This window comes from Hibiscus syriacus, unplaced genomic scaffold (genome assembly GCF_006381635.1).
Source record: "Hibiscus syriacus cultivar Baekdansim isolate YM2019G1 unplaced genomic scaffold, ASM638163v2 tig00113145_pilon, whole genome shotgun sequence".
NCBI classification, from domain to species: domain Eukaryota; kingdom Viridiplantae; phylum Streptophyta; class Magnoliopsida; order Malvales; family Malvaceae; genus Hibiscus; species Hibiscus syriacus.
Window position 1 is genome coordinate 87,642 of NW_024063445.1, and position 22,168 is coordinate 109,809.

Below are 22,168 nucleotides of genomic sequence, written 5' to 3' on the forward strand. Positions count from 1 at the left end.
CTTAAGAAAAACTTTGATGCTATGCAAAATGAACATTGAGAGAAAACAAAGGCATTTGGAGTAGTTGAATATGATAATATTGAAGAGATTGAGTGGGAAGAAAACCATGAATGTGATAGTGGAACTCAAAAAGAACAAGAGTGTAAAGACAGCATACGAGAGGAGTATGAAGAAGAAAAATTTCAAAAGGGACATGAGCATGAGAGAAAATAATGGGAGGAGAATGAAGTTTGCTTTCTACTAATCAATCTTTTCTTCCTATTCTTTCGTTTGATTTGCAGGTTATTCCAAAGGTCATTCCATCGCAAATTGATGAACCCAATTTGCTTATTGAAATTGCAAAGGTTGTAACATTTGGTATTCCAAAACATGTGCTCTTTGACATTCGAAGTACGTTCATTCTACATTCAAAGTTCAAACAATCTGAGGAAATGGAAGTTTCAATGAACCTATCCAATGAGAACCTTAAACGGACAAATTCATTCATTCATGAAATTTATTATTTCATTTTCTTTGATTTTGAATTATCTACTTCTAACTTTGCTTTATTTTTTAAAATGATGATTCACTGAAGATGAAGAGTTAGAAGTCATAGAGCAAGTACTTGATCCCTTTTCAATTGGGAGATATTAAGATGAAGTCCTGTGTGATATTGCTTCCGTGAATTCAAACCATCTACATCTCGGACGTCCTTGGCACTGTGATAAATGAGCATTGCATGATGGGTTTTTAAATCATTATTTATTCATCCATGGGAGAAGGAGATTCACGTTAGTACCAATGCCACCACACCAAGTACTTCAAGATCAACAATAACTTAAGAAAAACTTTGATGCTATGCAAAATGAACATTGAGAGAAAACAAAGGCATTTGGAGTAGTTGAATATGATAATATTGAAGAGATTGAGTGGGAAGAAAACCATGAATGTGATAGTGGAACTCAAAAAGAACAAGAGTGTAAAGACAGCATACGAGAGGAGTATGAAGAAGAAAAATTTCAAAAGGGACATGAGCATGAGAGAAAATAATGGGAGGAGAATGAAGTTTGCTTTTTACTAATAAATCTTTTCTTCCTATTCTTTCGTTTGATTTGCAGGTTATTCCAAAGGTCATTCCATCGCAAATTGATGAACCCAATTTGCTTATTGAAATTGCAAAGGTTGTAACATTTGGTATTCCAAAACATGTGCTCTTTGACATTCGAAGTACGTTCATTCTACATTCAAAGTTCAAACAATTTATGGAAATGGAAGTTTCAATGAACCTATCCAATGAGGACCTTAAACGGACAAATTCATTCATTCATGAAATTTATTATTTCATTTTCTTTGATTTTGAATTATCTACTTCTAACTTTGCTTTATTTTTCAAAATGATGATTCACTGAAGATGAAGAGTTAGAAGTCATAGAGTAAGTACTTGATCCCTTTTCAATTGGGAGATATGAAGATGAAGTCTTGTGTGATGCTGCTTTCTTGAATTCAAGCCATCTACTTCTTGGACGTCCTTGGCACTGTGATACACGAGCATTGCATGATTGGTTTTTAAATCATTATTCATTCATCCATGGCAGAAGGAGATTCAAGTTAGTACCAATGCCACCACACCAAGTACTTCAAGATCAACAATAACTTAAGAAAAACTTTGATGCTATTCAAAATGAACATTGAGAGAAAACAAAGGCATTTGGAGTAGTTGAAAAAGAGAATATTGAAGAGATTGAGTGTGAAGAAAACCATGAATGTGAGAGTGGAACTCAAAAAGAACAAGAGTGTAAAGAGAGCATACGGAGGAGTATGAAGAAGAGAAATTTCAAAAGGGACATGAGCATGAGAGAAATTATAGGAGGAGAATGAAGTTTGCTTTCTACTAATCAATCTTTTCTTCCTATTCTTTCGTTTGATTTGCAGGTTATTCCAAAGGCCATACCATTGCAAATTGATTAATCAAATTTGTACATTGAAGTTCCAAATGTTGTAACATTTGGTATTAGAAAACATGTACTCTTTGACATTCGAAGTACGTTCATTCTACATTCAAAGTTCAAACAATCTTAAGAAAAGGGAAGTTTCAATGAACCTATCCAATGAGGACCTTAAACGGACAAATTCATTCATTCATGAAATTTATTATTTCATTTTCTTTGATTTTGAATTATCTACTTCTACCTTTGCTTTATTTTTCAGAATGATGATTCAATGAAGATGAATAGTTAGAAGTAATAGAGCAAGTACTTGGGCCCTTTTGAATTGGGAGATATGAAGATGAAGTCTTATGTGATGTTACTTCCATGAATTCAAGCCATCTACTTCTCGGACGTCCTTGGCACTATGATAAACGAACATTCCATGATGGGTTTTTAAATTATTATTCATTCATCCATGGGAGAAGGAGATTCACGTTAGTACCAATTCCATCACACCAAGTACTTCAAGATCAACAACAACTTAAGAAAAACTTTGATGCTATGCAAAATGAACATTGAGAGAAAATAAAGGCATTTGGAGTAGTTGAAAATGATAATATTGAAGAGATTGAGTGGGAAAAAAACCATGAATGTGATAGGGGAACTCAAAAAGCACAAGAGTGGAAAGAGTGCATACGAAAGGAGTATGAAGAAGAGAAATTTCAAAAGGGACATGAGCATGAGAGAAAATAATGGGAGGAGAATGAAGTTTGCTTTTTACTAATAAATCTTTTCTTCCTATTCTTTCGTTTGATTTGCAGGTTATTCCAAAGGCCATACCATTGCAAATTGATGAATCAAATTTGTACATTGAAGTTCCAAATGTTGTAACATTTGGTATTCCAAAACATGTGCTCTTTGACATTCGACGTTCATTCTACATTCAAAGTTAAAACAATCTAAAGAAAGGGAAGTTTCAATGAACCTATCCAATGAGGACCTTAAACGGACAAATTCATTCATTCATGAAATTTATTATTTCATTTTCTTTGATTTTGAATTATCTACTTCTAACTTTGCTTTATTTTTCAAAATGATGATTCAATGAAGATGAAGAGTTAGAAGTCATAGAGAAAGTACTTGCGCCCTTTTCAATTGGGAGATATGAAGATGAAGTCTTATGTGATGTTGCTTCTATGAAATAAAGCCATCTACTTCTCGGACGTCCTTGGCATTGTGATAAACGAGCATTCCATGATGGGTTTTTAAATCATTATTCATTCATCCATGGGAGAAGGAGATTCACATTAGTACCAATTCCATCATACCAACTACTTCAAGATCAACAACAACTTAAGAAAAACTTTGATGCTATGCAAAATGAACATTGAGAGAAAACAAAGGCATTTGGAGTAGTTGAATATGATAATATTGAAGAGATTGAGTGAGAAGAAAACCATGAATGTGATAGTGGAACTCAAAAGAACAAGAGTGTAAAGACAGCATACGAGAGGAGTATGAAGAAGAAAAATTTCAAAAGGGACATGAGCATGAGAGAAAATAATGGGAGGAGAATGAAGTTTGCTTTCTACTAATCAATCTTTTCTTCCTATTCTTTCGTTTGTTTGCAGGTTATTCCAAAGGTCATTCCATCGCAAATTGATGAACCCAATTTGCTTATTGAAATTGCAAAGGTTGTAACATTTGGTATTCCAAACATGTGCTCTTTGACATTCGAAGTACGTTCATTCTACATTCAAAGTTCAAACAATCTGAGGAAATGGAAGTTTCAATGAACCTATCCAATGAGAACCTTAAACGGACAAATTCATTCATTCATGAAATTTATTATTTCATTTTCTTTGATTTTGAATTATCTACTTCTAACTTTGCTTTATTTTTTAAAATGATGATTCACTGAAGATGAAGAGTTAGAAGTCATAGAGCAAGTACTTGATCCCTTTTCAATTGGGAGATATTAAGATGAAGTCCTGTGTGATATTGCTTCCGTGAATTCAAACCATCTACATCTCGGACGTCCTTGGCACTGTGATAAATGAGCATTGCATGATGGGTTTTTAAATCATTATTTATTCATCCATGGGAGAAGGAGATTCACGTTAGTACCAATGCCACCACACCAAGTACTTCAAGATCAACAATAACTTAAGAAAAACTTTGATGCTATGCAAAATGAACATTGAGAGAAAACAAAGGCATTTGGAGTAGTTGAAAATGAGAATATTGAAGAGATTGAGTGTGAAGAAAACTATGAATGTGAGAGTGAAACTCAAAAAGAACAAGAGTGTAAAGAGAGCATACGGGAGGAGTATGAAGAAGAAATTTCAAAAGGGACATGAGCATGAGAGAAAATTACGGGACGAGAATGAAGTTTTCTTTCTACTAATCAATCTTTTCTTCCTATTCTTTCGTTTGATTTGCAGGTTATTCCAAAGGCCATACCATCGCAAATTGATGAACCCAATTTTTTTATTGAAATTGTAAAGGTTGTAACATTTGGTATTCCAAAACATGTGCTCTTTGACATTCGAAGTACGTTCATTCTACATTCAAAGTTCAAACAATTTATGGAAATGGAAGTTTCAATGAACCTATCCAATGAGGACCTTAAACGGACAAATTCATTCATTCATGAAATTTATTATTTCATTTCATTTGATTTTGAATTATCTACTTCTAACTTTGCTTTATTTTTCAAATGATGATTCACTGAAGATGAAGAGTTAGAAGTCATAGAGTAAGTACTTGATCCCTTTTCAATTGGGAGATATGAAGATGAAGTCTTGTGTGATGCTGCTTTCTGAATTCAAGCCATCTACTTCTTGGACGTCCTTGGCACTGTGATACACGAGCATTGCATGATTGGTTTTTAAATCATTATTCATTCATCCATGGCAGAAGGAGATTCAAGTTAGTACCAATGCCACCACACCAAGTACTTCAAGATCAACAATAACTTAAGAAAAACTTTGATGCTATTCAAAATGAACATTGAGAGAAAACAAAGGCATTTGGAGTAGTTGAAAAAGAGAATATTGAAGAGATTGAGTGTGAAGAAAACCATGAATGTGAGAGTGGAACTCAAAAAGAACAAGAGTGTAAAGAGAGCATACGGGAGGAGTATGAAGAAGAGAAATTTCAAAAGGGACATGAGCATGAGAGAAAATTATAGGAGGAGAATGAAGTTTGCTTTCTACTAATCAATCTTTTCTTCCTATTCTTTCGTTTGATTTGCAGGTTATTCCAAAGGCCATACCATTGCAAATTGATTAATCAAATTTGTACATTGAAGTTCCAAATGTTGTAACATTTGGTATTAGAAAACATGTACTCTTTGACATTCGAAGTACGTTCATTCTACATTCAAAGTTCAAACAATCTTAAGAAAAGGGAAGTTTCAATGAACCTATCCAATGAGGACCTTAAACGGACAAATTCATTCATTCATGAAATTTATTATTTCATTTTCTTTGATTTTGAATTATCTACTTCTACCTTTGCTTTATTTTTCAGAATGATGATTCAATGAAGATGAATAGTTAGAAGTAATAGAGCAAGTACTTGGGCCCTTTTGAATTGGGAGATATGAAGATGAAGTCTTATGTGATGTTACTTCCATGAATTCAAGCCATCTACTTCTCGGACGTCCTTGGCACTATGATAAACGAACATTCCATGATGGGTTTTTAAATTATTATTCATTCATCCATGGGAGAAGGAGATTCACGTTAGTACCAATTCCATCACACCAAGTACTTCAAGATCAACAACAACTTAAGAAAAACTTTGATGCTATGCAAAATGAACATTGAGAGAAAATAAAGGCATTTGGAGTAGTTGAAAATGATAATATTGAAGAGATTGAGTGGGAAAAAAACCATGAATGTGATAGGGGAACTCAAAAAGCACAAGAGTGGAAAGAGTGCATACGAAAGGAGTATGAAGAAGAGAAATTTCAAAAGGGACATGAGCATGAGAGAAAATAATGGGAGGAGAATGAAGTTTGCTTTTTACTAATAAATCTTTTCTTCCTATTCTTTCGTTTGATTTGCAGGTTATTCCAAAGGCCATACCATTGCAAATTGATGAATCAAATTTGTACATTGAAGTTCCAAATGTTGTAACATTTGGTATTCCAAAACATGTGCTCTTTGACATTCGACGTTCATTCTACATTCAAAGTTAAAACAATCTAAAGAAAGGGAAGTTTCAATGAACCTATCCAATGAGGACCTTAAACGGACAAATTCATTCATTCATGAAATTTATTATTTCATTTTCTTTGATTTTGAATTATCTACTTCTAACTTTGCTTTATTTTTCAAAATGATGATTCAATGAAGATGAAGAGTTAGAAGTCATAGAGCAAGTACTTGCGCCCTTTTCAATTGGGAGATATGAAGATGAAGTCTTATGTGATGTTGCTTCTATGAATTCAAGCCATCTACTTCTCGGACGTCCTTGGCATTGTGATAAACGAGCATTCCATGATGGGTTTTTAAATCATTATTCATTCATCCATGGGAGAAGGAGATTCACATTAGTACCAATTCCATCATACCAACTACTTCAAGATCAACAACAACTTAAGAAAAACTTTGATGCTATGCAAAATGAACATTGAGAGAAAACAAAGGCATTTGGAGTAGTTGAATATGATAATATTGAAGAGATTGAGTGGGAAAAAAACCATGAATGTGATAGGGGAACTCAAAAAGCACAAGAGTGGAAAGAGTGCATACGAAAGGAGTATGAAGAAGAAAAATTTCAAAAGGGACATGAGCATGAGAGAAAATAATGGGAGGAGAATGAAGTTTGCTTTCTACTAATCAATCTTTTCTTCCTATTCTTTCGTTTGATTTGCAGGTTATTCCAAAGGCCATACCATTGCAAATTGATGAATCAAATTTGTACATTGAAGTTCCAAATGTTGTAACATTTGGTATTCCAAAACATGTGCTCTTTGACATTCGACGTTCATTCTACATTCAAAGTTAAAACAATCTAAAGAAAGGGAAGTTTCAATGAACCTATCCAATGAGGACCTTAAACGGACAAATTCATTCATTCATGAAATTTATTATTTCATTTTCTTTGATTTTGAATTATCTACTTCTAACTTTGCTTTATTTTTCAAAATGATGATTCAATGAAGATGAAGAGTTAGAAGTCATAGAGAAAGTACTTGCGCCCTTTTCAATTGGGAGATATGAAGATGAAGTCTTATGTGATGTTGCTTCTATGAAATAAAGCCATCTACTTCTCGGACGTCCTTGGCATTGTGATAAACGAGCATTCCATGATGGGTTTTTAAATCATTATTCATTCATCCATGGGAGAAGGAGATTCACATTAGTACCAATTCCATCATACCAACTACTTCAAGATCAACAACAACTTAAGAAAAACTTTGATGCTATGCAAAATGAACATTGAGAGAAAACAAAGGCATTTGGAGTAGTTGAATATGATAATATTGAAGAGATTGAGTGGGAAGAAAACCATGAATGTGATAGTGGAACTCAAAAAGAACAAGAGTGTAAAGACAGCATACGAGAGGAGTATGAAGAAGAAAAATTTCAAAAGGGACATGAGCATGAGAGAAAATAATGGGAGGAGAATGAAGTTTGCTTTCTACTAATCAATCTTTTCTTCCTATTCTTTCGTTTGATTTGCAGGTTATTCCAAAGGTCATTCCATCGCAAATTGATGAACCCAATTTGCTTATTGAAATTGCAAAGGTTGTAACATTTGGTATTCCAAAACATGTGCTCTTTGACATTCGAAGTACGTTCATTCTACATTCAAAGTTCAAACAATCTGAGGAAATGGAAGTTTCAATGAACCTATCCAATGAGAACCTTAAACGGACAAATTCATTCATTCATGAAATTTATTATTTCATTTTCTTTGATTTTGAATTATCTACTTCTAACTTTGCTTTATTTTTTAAAATGATGATTCACTGAAGATGAAGAGTTAGAAGTCATAGAGCAAGTACTTGATCCCTTTTCAATTGGGAGATATTAAGATGAAGTCCTGTGTGATATTGCTTCCGTGAATTCAAACCATCTACATCTCGGACGTCCTTGGCACTGTGATAAATGAGCATTGCATGATGGGTTTTTAAATCATTATTATTCATCCATGGGAGAAGGAGATTCACGTTAGTACCAATGCCACCACACCAAGTACTTCAAGATCAACAATAACTTAAGAAAAACTTTGATGCTATGCAAAATGAACATTGAGAGAAAACAAAGGCATTTGGAGTAGTTGAAAATGAGAATATTGAAGAGATTGAGTGTGAAGAAAACTATGAATGTGAGAGTGAAACTCAAAAAGAACAAGAGTGTAAAGAGAGCATACGAGAGGAGTATGAAGAAGAGAAATTTCAAAAGGGACATGAGCATGAGAGAAAATTACGGGACGAGAATGAAGTTTTCTTTCTACTAATCAATCTTTTCTTCCTATTCTTTCGTTTGATTTGCAGGTTATTCCAAAGGCCATACCATCGCAAATTGATGAACCCAATTTTTTTATTGAAATTGTAAAGGTTGTAACATTTGGTATTCCAAAACATGTGCTCTTTGACATTCGAAGTACGTTCATTCTACATTCAAAGTTCAAACAATTTATGGAAATGGAAGTTTCAATGAACCTATCCAATGAGGACCTTAAACGGACAAATTCATTCATTCATGAAATTTATTATTTCATTTTATTTGATTTTGAATTATCTACTTCTAACTTTGCTTTATTTTTCAAAATGATGATTCACTGAAGATGAAGAGTTAGAAGTCATAGAGTAAGTACTTGATCCCTTTTCAATTGGGAGATATGAAGATGAAGTCTTGTGTGATGCTGCTTTCGTGAATTCAAGCCATCTACTTCTTGGACGTCCTTGGCACTGTGATACACGAGCATTGCATGATTGGTTTTTAAATCATTATTCATTCATCCATGGCAGAAGGAGATTCAAGTTAGTACCAATGCCACCACACCAAGTACTTCAAGATCAACAATAACTTAAGAAAACTTTGATGCTATTCAAAATGAACATTGAGAGAAAACAAAGGCATTTGGAGTAGTTGAAAAAGAGAATATTGAAGAGATTGAGTGTGAAGAAAACCATGAATGTGAGAGTGGAACTCAAAAGAACAAGAGTGTAAAGAGAGCATACGGGAGGAGTATGAAGAAGAGAAATTTCAAAAGGGACATGAGCATGAGAGAAAATTATAGGAGGAGAATGAAGTTTGCTTTCTACTAATCAATCTTTTCTTCCTATTCTTTCGTTTGATTTGCAGGTTATTCCAAAGGCCATACCATTGCAAATTGATTAATCAAATTTGTACATTGAAGTTCCAAATGTTGTAACATTTGGTATTAGAAAACATGTACTCTTTGACATTCGAAGTACGTTCATTCTACATTCAAAGTTCAAACAATCTTAAGAAAAGGGAAGTTTCAATGAACCTATCCAATGAGGACCTTAAACGGACAAATTCATTCATTCATGAAATTTATTATTTCATTTTCTTTGATTTTGAATTATCTACTTCTACCTTTGCTTTATTTTTCAGAATGATGATTCAATGAAGATGAATAGTTAGAAGTAATAGAGCAAGTACTTGGGCCCTTTTGAATTGGGAGATATGAAGATGAAGTCTTATGTGATGTTACTTCCATGAATTCAAGCCATCTACTTCTCGGACGTCCTTGGCACTATGATAAACGAACATTCCATGATGGGTTTTTAAATTATTATTCATTCATCCATGGGAGAAGGAGATTCACGTTAGTACCAATTCCATCACACCAAGTACTTCAAGATCAACAACAACTTAAGAAAAACTTTGATGCTATGCAAAATGAACATTGAGAGAAAATAAAGGCATTTGGAGTAGTTGAAAATGATAATATTGAAGAGATTGAGTGGGAAAAAAACCATGAATGTGATAGGGGAACTCAAAAAGCACAAGAGTGGAAAGAGTGCATACGAAAGGAGTATGAAGAAGAGAAATTTCAAAAGGGACATGAGCATGAGAGAAAATAATGGGAGGAGAATGAAGTTTGCTTTTTACTAATAAATCTTTTCTTCCTATTCTTTCGTTTGATTTGCAGGTTATTCCAAAGGCCATACCATTGCAAATTGATGAATCAAATTTGTACATTGAAGTTCCAAATGTTGTAACATTTGGTATTCCAAAACATGTGCTCTTTGACATTCGACGTTCATTCTACATTCAAAGTTAAAACAATCTAAAGAAAGGGAAGTTTCAATGAACCTATCCAATGAGAACCTTAAACGGACAAATTCATTCATTCATGAAATTTATTATTTCATTTTCTTTGATTTTGAATTATCTACTTCTAACTTTGCTTTATTTTTCAAAATGATGATTCAATGAAGATGAAGAGTTAGAAGTCATAGAGAAAGTACTTGCGCCCTTTTCAATTGGGAGATATGAAGATGAAGTCTTATGTGATGTTGCTTCTATGAAATAAAGCCATCTACTTCTCGGACGTCCTTGGCATTGTGATAAACGAGCATTCCATGATGGGTTTTTAAATCATTATTCATTCATCCATGGGAGAAGGAGATTCACATTAGTACCAATTCCATCATACCAACTACTTCAAGATCAACAACAACTTAAGAAAAACTTTGATGCTATGCAAAATGAACATTGAGAGAAAACAAAGGCATTTGGAGTAGTTGAATATGATAATATTGAAGAGATTGAGTGGGAAGAAAACCATGAATGTGATAGTGGAACTCAAAAAGAACAAGAGTGTAAAGACAGCATACGAGAGGAGTATGAAGAAGAAAAATTTCAAAAGGGACATGAGCATGAGAGAAAATAATGGGAGGAGAATGAAGTTTGCTTTCTACTAATCAATCTTTTCTTCCTATTCTTTCGTTTGATTTGCAGGTTATTCCAAAGGCCATTCCATCGCAAATTGATGAACCCAATTTGTTTATTGAAATTGCAAAGGTTGTAACATTTGGTATTCCAAAACATGTGCTCTTTGACATTCGAAGTACGTTCATTCTACATTCAAAGTTCAAACAATCTAAGGAAATGGAAGTTTCAATGAACCTATCCAATGAGAACCTTAAACGGACAAATTCATTCATTCATGAAATTTATTATTTCATTTTCTTTGATTTTGAATTATCTACTTCTAACTTTGCTTTATTTTTTAAAATGATGATTCACTGAAGATGAAGAGTTAGAAGTCATAGAGCAAGTACTTGATCCCTTTTCAATTGGGAGATATTAAGATGAAGTCCTGTGTGATATTGCTTCCGTGAATTCAAACCATCTACATCTCGGACGTCCTTGGCACTGTGATAAATGAGCATTGCATGATGGGTTTTTAAATCATTATTTATTCATCCATGGGAGAAGGAGATTCACGTTAGTACCAATGCCACCACACCAAGTACTTCAAGATCAACAATAACTTAAGAAAAACTTTGATGCTATGCAAAATGAACATTGAGAGAAAACAAAGGCATTTGGAGTAGTTGAAAATGAGAATATTGAAGAGATTGAGTGTGAAGAAAACTATGAATGTGAGAGTGAAACTCAAAAGAACAAGAGTGTAAAGAGAGCATACGGGAGGAGTATGAAGAAGAGAAATTTCAAAAGGGACATGAGCATGAGAGAAAATTATGGGACGAGAATGAAGTTTTCTTTCTACTAATCAATCTTTTCTTCCTATTCTTTCGTTTGATTTGCAGGTTATTCCAAAGGCCATACCATCGCAAATTGATGAACCCAATTTTTTTATTGAAATTGTAAAGGTTGTAACATTTGGTATTCCAAAACATGTGCTCTTTGACATTCGAAGTACGTTCATTCTACATTCAAAGTTCAAACAATTTATGGAAATGGAAGTTTCAATGAACCTATCCAATGAGGACCTTAAACGGACAAATTCATTCATTCATGAAATTTATTATTTCATTTTATTTGATTTTGAATTATCTACTTCTAACTTTGCTTTATTTTTCAAAATGATGATTCACTGATGATGAAGAGTTAGAAGTCATAGAGTAAGTACTTGATCCCTTTTCAATTGGGAGATATGAAGATGAAGTCTTGTGTGATGTTGCTTTCGTGAATTCAAGCCATCTACTTCTTGGACGTCCTTGGCACTGTGATACACGAGCATTGCATGATTGGTTTTTAAATCATTATTCATTCATCCATGGCAGAAGGAGATTCAAGTTAGTACCAATGCCACCACACCAAGTACTTCAAGATCAACAATAACTTAAGAAAAACTTTGATGCTATTCAAAATGAACATTGAGAGAAAACAAAGGCATTTGGAGTAGTTGAAAAAGAGAATATTGAAGAGATTGAGTGTGAAGAAAACCATGAATGTGAGAGTGGAACTCAAAAAGAACAAGAGTGTAAAGAGAGCATACGGGAGGAGTATGAAGAAGAGAAATTTCAAAAGGGACATGAGCATGAGAGAAAATTATAGGAGGAGAATGAAGTTTGATTTCTACTAATCAATCTTTTCTTCCTATTCTTTCGTTTGATTTGCAGGTTATTCCAAAGGCCATACCATTGCAAATTGATTAATCAAATTTGTACATTGAAGTTCCAAATGTTGTAACATTTGGTATTAGAAAACATGTACTCTTTGACATTCGAAGTACGTTCATTCTACATTCAAAGTTCAAACAATCTTAAGAAAAGGGAAGTTTCAATGAACCTATCCAATGAGGACCTTAAACGGACAAATTCATTCATTCATGAAATTTATTATTTCATTTTCTTTGATTTTGAATTATCTACTTCTACCTTTGCTTTATTTTTCAGAATGATGATTCAATGAAGATTAATAGTTAGAAGTAATAGAGCAAGTACTTGGGCCCTTTTGAATTGGGAGATATGAAGATGAAGTCTTATGTGATGTTACTTCCATGAATTCAAGCCATCTACTTCTCGGACGTCCTTGGCACTATGATAAACGAACATTCCATGATGGGTTTTTAAATTATTATTCATTCATCCATGGGAGAAGGAGATTCACGTTAGTACCAATTCCATCACACCAAGTACTTCAAGATCAACAACAACTTAAGAAAAACTTTGATGCTATGCAAAATGAACATTGAGAGAAAATAAAGGCATTTGGAGTAGTTGAAAATGATAATATTGAAGAGATTGAGTGGGAAAAAAACCATGAATGTGATAGGGGAACTCAAAAAGCACAAGAGTGGAAAGAGTGCATACGAAAGGAGTATGAAGAAGAGAAATTTCAAAAGGGACATGAGCATGAGAGAAAATAATGGGAGGAGAATGAAGTTTGCTTTCTACTAATCAATCTTTTCTTCATATTCTTTCGTTTGATTTGCAGGTTATTCCAAAGGCCATGCCATTTCAAATTGATGAATCAAATTTGTACATTGAAGTTCCAAATGTTGTAACATTTGCTATTTCAAATCATGTGCTCTTTGACATTCAAAGTACGTTCATTCTACATTCAAAGTTTATGAGGATGAAGTCTTGTGTGATGTTGCTTCCATGAATTCAAGCCATCTACTTCTCGGATGGCCTTGGCACTGTGATAAACGAGCTTTCCATGATGGGTTTTTAAAACATTATTCATTCATCCATGGGAGAAGGAGATAAATGTTTGTACCAATTCCATCACACCAAGTACTTGAAGATCAACAACAACTTAAGAAAAACTTTGATGCTATGCAAAATGAACATTGAGAGAAAACAAAGGCATTTGGAGTACTTGAAAATGAGAATATTGAAGTGATTGAGTGGGAAGAAAACCATGAATGTGATAGTGGAACTCAAAAAGAAGAAGAGTGTAAAGAGAGTATACAAAAGGAGTATGAAGAAGAGAAATTTCAAAAGGGACATGAGCATGAGAGAAAATAATGGGAGGAGAATGAAGTTTGCTTTCTACTAATCAATCTTTTCTTCCTATTCCTTCGTTTGATTTGCAGGTTATTCCAAAGGCCATACCATTACAAATTGATGAATCAAATTTGTACATTGAAGTTACAAATGTTGTAACATTTGGTATTCCAAAACATGTGCTCTTTGACATTCGAAGTATGTTCATTCTACATTCGAAGTTCAAACAATCTAAGGAAATGGAAGTTTCAATGAACCTATCCAACGAGGACCTTAAACGGACAAATGCATTCATTCATGAAATTTATTATTTCATTTTCTTTGATTTTTAATTATCTACTTCTAACTTTGCTTTATTTTTCAGAATGATTATTCAATGAAGATGAAGAGTTAGAAGTCATAGAGCAAGTACTTGCGCCCTTTTCAATTGGGAGATATGAGGATCAAGTCTTGTGTGATGTTGCTTCCATGAATTCAAGCCATCTACTTCTCGAACATCCTTTACACTGTGATAAACAAGCATTCCATGATGGGTTTTTAAATCATTATTCATTCATCCATGGGAGAAGGAGATTCACATTCGTACCAATTCCATCACACCAAGTACATCAAGATCAACAACAACTTAAGAAAAACTTTGATGCTATGCAAAATGAAGATTGAGAGAAAACAAAGGCATTTGGAGTAGTTGAATATGATAATATTGAAGAGATTGAGTGGGAAGAAAACCATGAATGTTATAGTGGAATTCAAAAAGAACAAGAGTGTAAAGAGAGCATACGAGAGGAGTATGAAGAAGAAAAATTTCAAAAGGGACATGAGCATGAGAGAAACTAATGGGAGGAGAATGAAGTTTGCTTTCTACTAATCAATCTTTTCTTCCTATTCTTTCGTTTGATTTGCAGGTTATTCCAAAGGCCATACCATCGCAAATTGATGAACCCAATTTTTTTTATTGAAATTGTAAAGGTTGTAACATTTGGTATTCCAAAACATGTGCTCTTTGACATTCGAAGTACGTTCATTCTACATTCAAAGTTCAAACAATCTATGGAAATGGAAGTTTCAATGAACCTATCCAATGAGGACCTTAAACGGACAAATTCATTCATTCATGAAATTTATTATTTCATTTTATTTGATTTTGAATTATCTACTTCTAACTTTGCTTTATTTTTCAAAATGATGATTCACTGAAGATGAAGAGTTAGAAGTCATAGAGCAAGTACTTGATCCCTTTTCAATTGGGAGAAATGTAGATGAAGTCTTGTGTGATGTTGCTTTCGTGAATTCAAGCCATCTACTTCTCGGACGTCCATGGCACTGTGATACACGAGCATTGCATGATGAGTTTTTAAATCATTATTCATTCATCCATGTCAGAAGGAGATTCAAGTTAGTACCAATGCCACCACACCAAGTACTTCAAGATCAACAATAACTTAAGAAAAAACTTTGATACTATTCAAAATGAACATTGAGAGAAAACAAAGGCATTTGGAGTAGTTGAAAAAGAGAATATTGAAGAGATTGAGTGTGAAGAAAACCATGAATGTGAGAGTGGAACTCAAAAAGAACAAGAGTGTAAAGAGAGCATACGGGAGGAGTATGAAGAAGAGAAATTTCAAAAGGGACATGAGCATGAGAGAAAATTATAGGAGGAGAATGAAGTTTGCTTTCTACTAATCAATCTTTTCTTCCTATTCTTTCGTTTGATTTGTAGGTTATTCCAAAGGCCATACCATTGCAAATTGATTAATAAAATTTGTACATTGAAGTTCCAAATGTTGTAACATTTGGTATTCCAAAACATGTGCTCTTTGACATTCGAAGTATGTTCATTCTACATTCAAAGTTCAAACAATCTAAAGAAAGGGAAGTTTCAATGAACCTATCCAATGAGGACCTTAAACGGACAAATTCATTCATTCATGAAATTTATTATTTCATTTTCTTTGATTTTGAATTATCTACTTCTACCTTTACTTTATTTTTCAGAATGATGATTCAATGAAGATGAAGAGTTAGAAGTAATAGAGCAAGTACTTGCGCCCTTTTGAATTGGGAGATATAAAGATGAAGTCTTGTGTGATGTTGCTTCCATGAATTCAAGCCATCTACTTCTCGGACGTCCTTGGCACTATGATAAACGAATAACTTATGAAAATCTTTGATGCTATGCAAAATGAACATTGAGAGAAAACAAAGGCATTTGGAGTAGTTGAAAATGATAATATTGAAGAGATTGAGTGGGAAAAAAACCTTGAATGTGATAGGGGAACTCAAAAAGAACAAGAGTGTAAAGAGTGCATACGAAAGGAGTATAAAGAAGAGAAATTTCAAAAGGGACATGAGCATGAGAGAAAATAATGGGAGGACAATGAAGTTTGCTTTCTACTAATTAATATTTTCTTCATATTCTTTCGTTTGATTTGCAGGTTATTCCAAAGGCCATGCCATTTCAAATTGATGAATCAAATTTGTACATTGAAGTTCCAAAAGTTGTAACATTTGCTATTTCAAAACATGTGCTCTTTGACATTCAAAGTACGTTCATTCTACATTCAAAGTTTATGAGGATGAAGTCTTGTGTGATGTTGCTTCAATGAATTCAAGCCATCTACTTCTCGGATGTACTTCGCACTGTGATAAACGAGCTTTCCATGATGGGTTTTTAAAACATTATTCATTCATCCATGGGAGAAGGAGATTAATGTTAGTACCAATTCCATCACACCAAGTACTTGAAGATCAACAAAAACTTAAGAAAAACTTTGATTCTATGCAAAATGAACATTGAGAGAAAACAAAGGCATTTGGAGTAGTTGAAAATGATAATATTGAAGAGATTGAGTCCCGATCTAGGATTGACAGCTACTGATGTCCTTGAATTATAAGCTTGGGCTGCAAATAAGATAAGAAATAAATATGTTTAGTAATGGAAGGATAAATGGAATAATAAGATAAGAAATGAATTTAAAAGAATGGTATAGAGATGGCTGCAGAATTGATGGTCTTGTTGGTTGATGTTGATGGTGTTGATGGTGCAATGGAGATGGTGATGTTGTATCTCAGGCACGCCAAAGAGGAAACAATGCTAAGAAGCACAATCCCTTTCTTCACAAACTTACTTGAGGGGTGGTGATAGTGTCTTCAACCCACTAGATATCAATCTAGGAATTTTGGAATCAAGATGGAAAGAATTACGCCACAAGTATATGAATTATACTTGCTTAATCGATAAAGTTCACAAAGAACTTTGAAGAGAAATAACTCACAAGAGTATATTTTATATAAGAGATGAGACGGGTACAAATGAAGGTAAGCCACTCTATTTATAGGAAATGAGAGGGCTTGGCCGAATGGCTACAAGTTGTTTCGGCTAGATACATAACTTTATGAAGATACATAATGTTTTAAAATGAAAGATTACGTCATTTGGGCTTGTGATGGTTTGGCTAACCCTTCATAAAGGGGCTTGATGATTCGGCTAAGGATGAGAAGACATCTCCCTTGGCCGAATGGGCATGCTTGTTCATCTTGGCGCCATTTTCTTCCCTTGGCCGAATGGTGGTGTGTCTCTTCATGTTTGGCGCCAAAGGCTCTCATGTGCATGGCATGTGATGTGGCCGAATAGGCATGGATCCTTTAGCTCATATCTCTTGGTGATTTAAGCTTCCAATTGGTGTGATCTCTTCATCCACGTGTTCCTTGTTGAAAAGGCATCTTCATGGGCAGCATCATTCATGAAAGGTCATAATGTTTGGAAAAGTAACCCTTCATGTTTGAGCTACTTTGGGTGTGAATGAGCTGGTGGTGAGCTGGCCTTAGATGACTTGTAACATGGTGAACGTTTGGGCAGCTCCTTGTGAAAAGGTACCTCTTGAGGTGGCAACTATTCGCGAAAAGGTACGATTTCACAAATTTTGACTTAGGACATATTTGAAGTGTCCTAAGTGGTGATGATGATGGTGCAACTCCCCAGCTGAAATAAGGTCATCTTGTAGCTCAAATCTTCAGCTCAATCTAGCTATGAGCTCACGGCCTCCGGACAACTTTTCACCAATTGTTCCTTGTGCTCTCTTAATCGATTCCATGTAAGTTTCCTTGTTGTTACATGCTCCATTTAGCTCCAATGCAGCTCCCAAGTGTTGGCCGAATGTGCCTACATGCGTAACATAAGAAAATAAACTAAGTTTATAAACTTGTATATTATAAAAATGTGACTATAGTATATGATAATAACTTGTATCTCATATATAAATGGATAACTTATTATCATAATAACTATAGGTATAATATATATATATGAAAATAACTATCTTATAACATATGAAATAAGTATCTATAGGTATAAAGATAGAAAGTTTCTTCCCTGGAGTGGTTGGAATAGCCATGGTAAATATGATGCTGAATTGGATCACATCATCCTCCCCTTATTTTAATCGATTTTTCCTCAAATCGAATGATCGTCTTTTCCTAGTGTCCTTCCATTCAATCTTTACAAAAAGGTTCATATCCGTTGAAAGACTGCTTTGGAAGTTCTTAACCATTCTTTGCTCTTCAATAGTCGCACCTCTTGGCTCTTGAAAGGTCACGTCCTTTAATTTCCCAAATTGATGGATTATGTCACTTGGATCATCCTGCAAATCAAAGGAAATTCCTGCATTGTCAAAGTTAGAAAAATCTTCATTAACCTTGCGCCTCGTCAGTAAACATCTTTGTAACAAGCACTTAGATGTATAAGCACTTGTTTTTGGAATGTTTTCTTCCTGGATTAACTTCGATTTTCCTTTCCTCATGGCCTCAACACTTTGTTTCATCTTGATTTTCTCAACTTGGACTTGTTTAGGCGTCAAGGGTGTTAGGATGATTTTCTTTCCTCCATGGTTGAATGAATACTGATTGGTAAAACAATCATGAATGGTCCTCCTATCATATTGCCATGGTCTTCCAAGGAGTAAATGGCTAGCATGCATAGGAAAAACATCGCACATAACCTCACCCTTGTACTTACCAATTGAAAAAGGAACCATCACCTGTTTGTTGACATTAAGTTCACCTCGTTCATTGAGCCATTGTAGTTTGTAGGGATTTGGATGTTTCAACGTTTGCAATCCCAATTTCTCCACCATGATGGTACTGGCAACATTAGTACAACTCCCACTGTCTATAATCATGAAACACACCTTTTCATTCACATGGCATCGAGTATGAAAGATGTTTTCGTTGTGCGTCATCTTCTACTACTTGGGCATTCAGACTTCTTTTAACCACTAAGGCTTCACCTTCCAACGGAGCACTAATTTCTGTTACTTCCTCAACTTCTGTTGGCGGTGGTGGTGCTTCTTCTTCTTCATGGTCAGATTCGATCTCACCATTTCCAAGTAGTAACATGGTGTTTCTGTTGGGACATTGTGTGGATATATGTCCCCTTCCAAGACATTTATAGCAACGGATGTCTCTTGATCGTTCAGGGATCTCTTTTCCTCGATTCTTCTTACCAATTTGGGAAGCATTTGATGATTCAGCCTTCTCTTTGGTAGGAATAGGGGTAGACTTCCTCAAATTGTTGTTTGGACTCCATCTTGAAGATGTAGGCACTGAAGTACGAGAGATAGGTCTTCTCCGTAGTTGCCTTTCTATTTTCATAGCCATTTGCACCATTTCATCAAGTTCGATATAATGATACAATTCTAGTGTGTTGGCAATCTCAGGATTGAGTCCAGCTAGAAATCTAGCCATGGTTGCTTCACGATCCTCCTCAATATTGACTCGGATCATTGCCACTTCCATTTCTTTATAATAATCCTCCACACTCCGTTGGCCTTGCTTCAAATTCTGCAATTTCTGAAACATGTTTCGGTGATAATGAGTAGGAATGAAACGTTTACGCACGATACCTTTCATTTCGAGCCATGTTGAAATTGGTCTCTCTCCATTCCTCCTCCGGGTAATAGTAAGTTGATCCCACCATATCAAAGCATAATCAACAAACTCCATAGCTGCCAATCTTACTTTCTTGAGTTCGGAATAGTTATGGCAACTAAACACATGTTCCACCTTGCTTTCCCATTCAAGATAGGCTTCTGGATCAGTCTTCCCTTGAAATTGAGGAATTTTGATTTTGATGTTGCTCATATTATCATCAACATTGGCACGCCTAGGTCCTTGTATCAATGATGGTTCTTCTTCATCATAAGGATTTGGAACATCATCTTCGGGAAAAGGTTGTTGCCTCCGAGGAGTATCATTGTTTCTGGTTTGTGGTTGATCTTATCTTTGGTCTAGTTTCTCATGAAGAGCATCAAATTTTGTTCAAAACATTCTTATCATTTCTCCAATTAGTGCTTGCATTTGCAAATTGGGTTGACCTGCATTTCCTTTAGGACTTTGAGACATGGTTAGTAAATAAAACAAAAATAAACCTTACCAGCACACTCACAAAGTCTCACAATTTCACTCCAAAGAAAATATAAGATCACTCCACTTAACACTCGTGTTTACTCTCGGGAATATATATATTTGGCTTTTAACAATTCCCCTTCTGATCTCACTCTCTCAATAGTCTTTTTCCACTCAATTTCTCTTGCTAAGTCCTTTGAAGAACTTACTCAAGATTAGAACAAGTTAATTCCTTCCTTATGTGCGTCGGCTGCAAATATGGTTAGGGTAGAAATAGAAGAAATGAAAAGGTAGATGATAGGGAAGCGGTGGCGGATTGATGACATTGCTCTTGTTGAAGAATCAAACCTAGAAAAGCTCTAGACTCGATGAAGAACAATAAGGAATGACTGAGGAAGGTGGCGGCAATAGCTAGGGTTCTTTAGGGTTTCTTTTAGTGCTAGAAACAAGAAAAGAAACAAGATTAAAAATAAGATAAACAATAGATAAAGGAATTAAGAATAGAGAAAATAACCAAGAAATCAAAGATCTCCCTTATGAAAGTGAACGGTAAAGATGATTGATGGCGTGGATGGATGTGGAAAATCGATGGATAATGTCCTATCGAGCCCTCCTAGTCGCAATGAAAAGGCAAAAACGATAATATGGCTCTAACCAACCCTCCTAGTCGCGATGAAAAGGCAAATTGGAGTGTGAAGATTAATCTCCCTCACAAGAACTTGAAAGAACTCCAGGAGAAGAAGCTTCGAAGGCATAAGGCAATCAACACTTGCAAAAACAAACTCTTGTTGTATTATTGATCAAAGAAATCTGATTTACAAAGTTGAATGAAGCCTCCTTTATATAGGGGCTGAATTCTAAAGGTCCTAAATAACTAAAGAATAAAATATTAATAAACTAAACATGTTTTAACTCTAATTCCTAATAAAATAATAATAACTAAAAATATTGTTTTAACCCAACCTTAATTCCTAATAAAATAATAAATCTGATCCTAAAAGATAATTAATCATCCTATATTAAATTATATTACAAATAATCAATATAAATATTGAAAATTCGTAATATTTACAAAATAACGTATTAATCACGTATAGGATTTCCTGCATGCACCATCTTCAGTAAAATGACCATATCTTGAGTTCCCGATATCGGATTGATGCGATTCAAGAACCGTTGGAAAGATAAGAGATAGACGGTTGTATCTACAGAAGACATGTCGACCGAATAACAACTGGATCCCCTTCAAAAAGTTTTTACAAATCTGCTGCTATTAGACCCTTCCGGATTAATGCTTGAACTGCGATTTGAAGCTTGTCTTTAAGAAGTTTGGTCCGGCCTCATGTGATAGGGCCAAGTGGTATAGTAAATTCATCATCCTTAGCTTTAGGGCATGTGGTGCATGTATCATTTCCCCCTTCCTTAAAAGGATTCGTCCTCGAATCTGAAATATCAAAAGGAGATAAGTCAGAAACATTAAAGGATGCACTCACGTTATACTCACCGGGAAGATCAATGCGGTAGGCGTTGTCATTGATTCGTTCAAGAACTTGGAATGGGCCATCGCCTCGTGGGTCTAGCTTGGATTTCCTTTGTGTCGGGAACCTTTCTTTTCTCATGTGAACCCATACCCAATCTCCTGGTTCAAAGGTGACATGTCGTCGGCCCTTGTTAACTCGGTTTGCGATTGCCTCGTAGGTTTTCTCCATCTTGAGTTTGGCTTTGGCATGAATGTCTTTGACAAGGGCAGCCTTCTTTTCACCATCTAAACTGGCAACCTGATCTAAAGGTAAGGGAATAAGATCCAAAGTAGTTAGTGGGTTAAAACCATAAACTATTTCGAATGGAGAATAACCTTTTGTGGAGTGAATGGATCGATTATAAGCAAACTCAACAAAAGGTAAACATTCTTCCCAATTACGGGTATTCTTACCTA